Raw genomic sequence first — 8,422 nt, forward strand, 5'->3', positions numbered from 1 at the left:
TAGTCTGAACCATGATACACATATATACATAATTACAATGCCTGTGTGCGTGTGTGCGTGTGTGCGTGTGTGCGTGTGTGCTTGTGTGTGTGTGTGTGTGTGTGTGTGTGTGTGTGTGTGTGTGTGTGTGTGAGCCGATGTGGGCTTAGATTGATGGTTTCTGGTCTGAGACTTCAATTTCCTTCTCATTCTGATATGTCGTAGGGCGTAAATCAGTCACACACACGCACACACGAATGCACACACGTGCACATACACGCACACACACACACACACCAGCTGTTGCTCTAATTAGCTCTGTCATGCTGAACACACTAATCACGATTACCTCGCTCTGTCTGCTAATTCAAAGATCAATTTAATTTTATGGATTCTTTATTGGACTTATAATTCAAACGATACCCTGCCTCCCCATCTCTGATTGGCAGATTTAACAACCTGTTTGTGAAATGTAAATTTTTTTACATATTTGTTTGCTCTCTGAATACTGCTTGAGTTCAGACCGGTCCACCATCGTGGTACCGTACCAGGGTGTATTCTCGTGATTTAATTATATTCATGCTTTGATCTAAAAAGGCACAATAATTCCCTTTACTTGGGGACACTTATACTGTCTTGCAACGAACTGACTAGAAGGAACATTGTTACAATTGATCCAATCATACATGTGGGTTTGTTCTGCTGTGGAAGCCCACATTGATGGATTACATTATTTTGTTTTGTTATTTTTCTTTTATGAAGACCACATTTTCTGTGCTTGATTATTCTTTCTCGTGGGGGACATGTTTATTGCAGGGTTTCAGTAATTTAATCACAAAGTGGTGTGATGTGGCTTTTTACTCCTGGTTCTGGAGGAAGTCTTCCTTGGCTTTCAGACACCGCACATAGTCCTTCTTCTCACACACTGTAAACAAGGTAACGAAGTGGCCAGGGCCTCTTTTCAGCTTGGATATTCATCCTCCTCCTGCACTACGGGTTCTCTGCATGGGAATTTTGATTTAGATCTACACAAGATGATAACCCATGGACGGTAGATTCAATCCTAAGGTTTTGGATGGATGTTGATCTGATCCAGGTTCCTGCCATGGAGTCAAGAGGAGTTTTCTAATCTTTACCAGTCTGAGCATTTTCTCCAGGAGCTGATAGGACTCGCGGTGTACTCCAAGTCAAAGGTTTATCAACAGGTCCATCTTCGTTCTGGTCAGGTCTAACATGGATGGCGCACATTGTAGCTACTTGTCGTTCTGAGGACTAAGGAAGTCTCTGATACAGTGTGAACCCCAGAACTATGACAACACTGCCAGCTTTGAAAACATATACAGGTTTTCTTCCAGTCTCTGCCAGACCAGGAGATCTAGAGAGTTGATCATCATGGTCATGAATATAAGTATTGGTCTGCCTTGCTTGCCTTGGGTAACAACAGTTCAGAGTGACCTCCTGACTGAGGACACAGTCTATGTCCTGGTGTGGTCCAGATGTGTTGCTGAATAAAGGCACAGATCTGCAGCCTTTCCCTACCCTTGTTTGTTGGAAATGATCATTTCCATCAAAGCCACATTCATCAGACCAGGCCTTAGTGAATGGATCCTAACCAGTGACTGAGAAAGCAATGTATCTTTTGGACATCCTCAGTAAAGGACGATACCAACTATTACCAGCTCCCTATCATCCAGATGAGGCCCTGGGCTTCAAGTAGTTTGCTGATTTTGACCAAAACATTCCCCATTTTGCTATGATAGGACAGGAACATCCAGGTATTCCCGTCTCCCAGTCTGCAGAGCATTATTTGGATTAGTGAAATCCTTCAACGTTTGGAGGGAGGTACATACCCGCACACCTTGGACTGGCATAAGCAGCTTCCTCCGTCTTCTCTCCATCTTCTTGTCAACTGGCTGTGTCCACACTCAGTAATAACAGGCTCACCAACAACTACATCTGTATCAGCAGTAATGTCACTGATAACCCTCTTTAGACTTGGTCTCATACGTCTTCATATGTCTCTTTAGGGTCCTCCTGGTAAAAGGCCCCTGGCAGTTACACAATGGACAAAGTCTCTAACATCTGCCCTTACATATTGTGTTGGTAGTTTGGATGTGTTTCAGACATGTCCAAGGACTCTCTGCTGAAAGCGTAAAGCTAAATACAAGGGTCAGTCTTGGTCCCACACGAGGTGGAAGATGATCGGAAATGATAAACAGCTATAGAAATAAATCTATTTATGAGACACTAGACAGTGATTCATTCCACTCATTTACAAAATAAAACTCCTTAAATGTGTGTTATCACTCATGCATTCCATCATTATGCTCTATAGTTGTGTTTTCATAGTATTCTGAGCAAAATGTTGTAGACGGACAAAGGGGGTACTTGGATTCAGAAATAAGAGAAATAGGGTACTTGAGCCAAAAAAGTTTGAGAAACACTGATTTAAATGATAAAAAGTCATATGCAGACCACAATTGAAACTGGACGAAGTTTTGTCAGTGTTTGCTAATATTGACTTTTTTTTCCAAATGGTGCAAAAAAGGTGGATAATTTACAGCTTTCTCCCCTCGTAATTTAATTTCAATGTATACTGCTTTTTATTAGTGAGAGGATGCTAGAGATTCCAGTAGAGAAGCACAGCAGGGATGTATGGAGTCATGCTGTTGATACAGTCGTTTGTGCTTTTTTTCCTCACTGTTCACTGTTTCGCCAAACATGTTCAAATAATTTTCTTTATTTTACATTCAAAGATCTAACTAGAATTTGAGTTTTCAAGCAGCCAAAGTTAAACTGTTTTAATGCAGGCAGTAAATCAGATGCCTCTACAACTGTGGTGACAAACTCATTTTGGTTCAGGGGCCTCAAGTGGGCTGCAGACTTTAGGATGGAAAACGAGCAATTTCAACATGAGTGTACCCTGGTTTGCACTTCCACACAAAACTGATATATACAGTATGTACGACACCGACAATATCCAAGCAATTTAGCACATATCAGTCTCTGCTGGACCTCCAATGAAAAAACTCTTGATTTTTGTCACAAATTTTTGTCCAATTTTGTAGGATTGTTTGTAAGAAATTTCACTCTTTTAACAATTTGTGACGGTGACAGTTTGTGCAACAATCATTTCATTCTTTCCTGTCACAGCATTTTTATATTTTTCTAAACTCTTTTTCTATGGTCCATATTTGGAGAAAGTTATTGTAAATAGTGGAGAAAATGCCAGCACTAATGTCCTTATAACAAATACTGAGTGGCCATACAGTTACAATTTTGATGCAATTTAAAGCCACACCGCAGACTTTTTGACCTACAGAGTGATTTTAAATGGTTCCTCAGGTCAATACACAGCGCTTGACAGTATCAATGCTCCGAGCGAGGCTTCCCTCTTGAAATACCGACTATGTAAGTTTGGAGAGACGGACCGTCTTTGGCCAGGTCATGTGACCTGGAGAATGCCTGGAGAATGTTTCACTTTACGGCAGTCATTTGACCACAGGCTCGGATATATATAGTTCCCACGTGAAGTCACAACATACGGGCATTTCCTGACAGAAATATACAGTCAAACGTGGATTTTTTAGTAAGGGAAGTCGGCAAGTCAGATCCGTAACTTCGGAATAAGGATTGGCTGTCGCGCCGCAGCTACAGTTTATGGGCTGCAGTATGGGCTGGAGGAGCAGCCACCACCGCCGCATTCTTCTCCCCGCTGCCGGAGAAGCGGGCCTGCCTCGCCACTTCGGTGGCGCCCCCCCACTCCCTGGGGTCGGAGAGGCCGTCCACCCCAACCCCGGCCACCACGCCGCCCTTAATGTAACCCCTGAATTTACGAAATTCACTTCACCATGGACGTTCCGCAGAGTGCGACTCGGGTAGCCACCTCGCTCAGAGTGTTGAATTGCCCATTGGGATAAATGAAGTTCTCAGAATCTGAATCTGAAAATGTGCAAAATCTAAATAACGCAATAAAAACCTGAATTTAGAAAAAAACACTCAAATGTTACAAGGTTTTTACGCTTTCATGAGGAGGAATTTCAGACATTTCAGTATTTAAATGTGTCGCAAAAGTGCTATGGAAACACCTTTTCCGCAATTACACGTCACAGAGCGTGAGGTACCTGGTCACATGACCACTTCTCTCAGAGAAAACATGGTGCAGTACGTGTAGACAGAAGAGGAGACCGGAACATTTCTTTGCATTATACTTTAAAATCATTACTACCACATTAGAAATGAAACAACAAAGGAACACGGAGTGTTATGAGGAGGTTTGGAGCATCCATCTTCCTGCAGTGAAGTCTCGCAGGATGAGATTTCACGGGAGTGCCGCGGCTCCTGCCCAAAACAACCTTCAATGGAAATATCGCTTTTACTTAGCAAAAATCTGTAATGGAAACCCAGCTAGTATCGAAAATGTCTGTAAAACTTCCTCATGACAGTAAAGAGAGTTTTTTCCATTAACAGTTTTTATTTAAATTCTGCGTATTTCCAAATAATGGAAATGTAGCTAAACCCAATATAAAATATACTGTAAACATCTGATTAGACAGATGTAACAATTTTTTAATTTTTATTAAAATAATCACACTGTAAATGCTTTTTAAATCTGTCGTATATCTTTCGGGCATCAGAGCTGCTCATCCTCACTATCAGCATTCCTCATCCTGAGCAAAGTAGAGGTCACTGCCAGGACAGTGTGTGTGTGTGTGTGTGTGTGTGTGTGTGTGTGTGTGTGTGTGTGTGTGTGTGTGTGTGTGTGTGTGTGTGTGTGTGTGTGTGTGTGTGTGTGTGTGTGTGTGTGTGTGTGTGCGTGTGTGTGTGTGTGTGTGTTTGCATGGGTTCAGGATGAAGAATGGCTGCCGGGAGGTGAAGGAGAGGTGAAAGGGTGACTCTGAGCAGGTCACCCTGCGGTCAAATAGAAATGCCTCCTCTTCACTCTTTTTTTTTTTTGCCCACTTCCTTTTCATCCTCTTTTACTGCAGACGGCGTATTCTCCTCTTCATTCTACCTTTCTTCATTGTGTATTCTTCCTTCATGAACACCCATTAAAGCTACAGTATACAGCTTAAGTTTTAAAAATGGGGAGAAAAAAGGTAAATGTCGTTTTTACTGTTAATTTAAATAAAAACTTTGATTTAAATATCTATTTTTTTCAAGGTATTACTGCTGATAAACACTTAGACAGGCATCTCCTCACAGGCCTGCGACCCCTGCTGTGACCTGCACCAGTAATAGATAAAAAATGGGACTGACCTCTGACCCTTCTACTTCTCTCACCCTTTGCAGATTTCCTCTCTGTCCTGCATTTTCACCAACACTCAGGAAAACACTTCCCTCATTATAGTTTGTGACAGTCGTTCTGTGGGCCTGCTTTTACTTTCTTTGCATTCCAATCTTTCACATAGAATGGAGAACAAAATAAAGCAGAGACACACACACAAAAAAAAAAAAACCCTGAAAGAATCATTCATTTCAAGAAAAACTACAAAGAAAACTAAATATACTGTATATGTTTAGGAAACAATTTTCCAAATATTGCGTGTGAGAGTTGGAACATTGTACAATAATGCATTAGACAATATTCACAGAATATATATTGTACATTTGATTTTTTGGTTTTAATATTTCAAAAGTAATAAATAATAATTTAGACTTTAGATTTTCTGCACATGAACCTTTACATACAGATGAGAAATATTTTTAAAAAAAAAAATTTCAATCTCCAAAATTGGGGAAAATGAAAGAGCAGGGAAACGATGTGGCAGTGAATCAGACAAAAAAGCGAAAATTTAAAGACAAATAACATTTTTTTGAAGCTCATAGTAAATACTGTAACTATAAGCACCAACTCTACTGTACATGTAGATGAAGTATCAATGTGTCAATTTATACTCTTTTGATCTGCATTTTACTTCATTCTTTTCCATTGTAACACCTTTGATTTCTACTTTTTTTTTTTTTTTTAAATAATGAAAATGACATTTCTCCTAAATGAGTTTTTATTAGCTTTACTATAACTTCCACCCAAAGGAGTTTATTGTCTTCACTCCAATAACGGCTTGGCTGCTGTGAACCTGCACATGTTGAGCAGGTAAATAAAATTAGATGCAGTGATGTTTATACGATTTTATCTTTAGTCCTTTATTTTAATTATCATTTTTGTATACAATTCCCTTCTCCTTGTTTTTTTCTTAATATTTTAATTGTTATTTATTTATTTATTTATCTCTTTCTTTTTCCTTATACCATTAATAGCAAACTTATTAACTATTTATTTACATATTTACTTTTTTATTCCTCTGTTCCTTCATTACACACGCACACACACACACACGCACGTATAGATATCAATATAATTGTGTTTCATGTTGCAAATGAAAAAGTAAAAAAAAAAAGGAGTAAATTGCACTATACATATAGAGCAGACAAGGTAAAAAAAAATCAAATAAAAAGACAGAGAAAGAAGAGCAGAAAAAGGAAATGAGAGGAAATTGTCAATGTTTGTCAGTTTTGATAACAAAAAACAGTTTTTCGTCATTGTTGTTTTTTTGTTTGAGGTTTTTTGGTCTTTGTATTTTATAGAAAATAAAAAGCTTCGGTACATTTCAGATGACTTTAAAAAAAAGACATTTTAGAAAGATGAACAAAGGAACTTTTGATAGCATAAAAAACATGGAATTAATTGAAAATACACATAGAGCCACAGACCATAAACATTATGTTTACAATCTGAATCTCAGTCTAGTCTAGTGTTAGAATAAAGTTGCTTTGTGAGGCCTCTCTGGTGTGCGCCCCCTTGTGGTGAAGATCATTGCTTTGCAACTGAAATCTATGGATCTTAGCAGTAAGTACGAGAGGTCAAAGGTCAGAGATAAACATTCTTTTTTATTTTTGGTCTAGTTTTAGTCAGTTAAACACAAATTAGCTTGATGATTAAACGTTATATTACGTTTTTATTTTTTTTAATGCTTGAATTAAACAAAAAATCAAATTACTTAGATTCACTTTTGTCTTTTTTTGTCTAATTTTTGCTACTTTTTTATTTTTAGTCATAGATTTAGACATGTTGCTTTTGTTTTAATTTAGTATCACTTTAATTTTAGTAAAATGAAAAAGTGTATGACAGACATAAGCAACTGGCGGTCCGGGGGCCACATACTGCCCTCGGACTGATTTTAAGTGGCCTTCAAATTCAATTCCCCAAAATTTTTTATCTAAGAATTAATTGAGGAACTAACCTGACTAAACTGACTCAAGTTCCATAAATATTGATCAATTATGAATCAAGATATAAATCTTAGAAATGTTGTCAATGATTCAAACTCATCCAGAGACACTTTATTGATCCAAATCCCCTTCAAAGTTGAATAAAATCTTCCATGGCCTAAGGTTTATATTTGGCTACAGTTTTGTCAAAATCCATGAATGTTTTAGTACCTAATCCTGCTCATTTTTTTAATTATGTGTTGCTTATTTTCTGATATCGTTTCAATGAGATTTCAAGGAATATTCGAGGTTGAGATCTCTGCACAATAAAGATGATTGATCTGCGTAATCTTTGATTATTATTATTATTACTCATCAACTATATTGTATATTGCTGTAAAAAGGCATATTTAAAGAGTAACTAAACCACAAACCCACTGAATACATACAGTATGTATTTGGGTATTAAGTAGTGCTGTTGATTCATCTTATTGACCAACTTTTCACATTTTAGTAAAAGTGTTTTAATTTTGCGTTTTTAGTTGTAAAATGTAAGAATTACTGGCGTCAAGTACTTTTTGAGTGTGTCGGGTCGAGCCAAGAATCCTTTTTATGGAAATCAAAATATGATCATTCTACTGTAATCTAGCACAGACACAAACAAGAGCAATTTTATCTGCTCAGTGCAATCAATCGATTCATATTCCTACAATCCAACTCCAACGATCTGTGCTCGGCAAGTTGGCTTTCCAGATGACACTAATCGATCTAAAATTGTTTAAAAAGGTAATCAATCGTGGCCATACCAGCCTGTCATTGCCAGATCCCGTTAGATCTCGGAAGCTAAGCAGGTCTGGGCCTGGTTAGGAGTTGGATGGGAGACCACTGAGAATTCCAGGTGCCACAGTGGGGTGGCAGTCACCCAGTGGTATCTGTCATTGTGCCCTTGGGCAAGGCACTTCACCTACATTGCCTAGTATGAATGTAGTGTGTGAGTGAGTGTTGGTGGTGGTCGGAGGGGCCGATGGCGCACTATGGCAGCCTCGCTTCCATCAGTCTGCCCCAGGGCAGCTGTGGCTACAATAGTAGTTTACCACCACTAAGTGTGGAGTGAAAGAATAATGCCTTAATTCTGTAAAAGCGACTTTGAGTGTCTATGATAAAGCGCTATATAAAACTGATGCATTATTATTATTATTATTATTATTATTATTAATCGATTGTATGCGTG

General features: G+C 38.5%; 1 pseudogene; it reads left to right on the top strand.

Moving 5' to 3' along the window:
• Positions 1-7,983: 7,983 nt before the first annotated feature.
• LOC114469104 (uncharacterized) lies at positions 7,984-8,101 on the top strand (annotated as a pseudogene).
• The last annotated feature ends 321 nt before the right edge of the window (positions 8,102-8,422 follow it).

The sequence above is a fragment of the Gouania willdenowi genome, chromosome 8, assembly GCF_900634775.1.
Source record: "Gouania willdenowi chromosome 8, fGouWil2.1, whole genome shotgun sequence".
NCBI lineage: Eukaryota > Metazoa > Chordata > Actinopteri > Blenniiformes > Gobiesocidae > Gouania > Gouania willdenowi.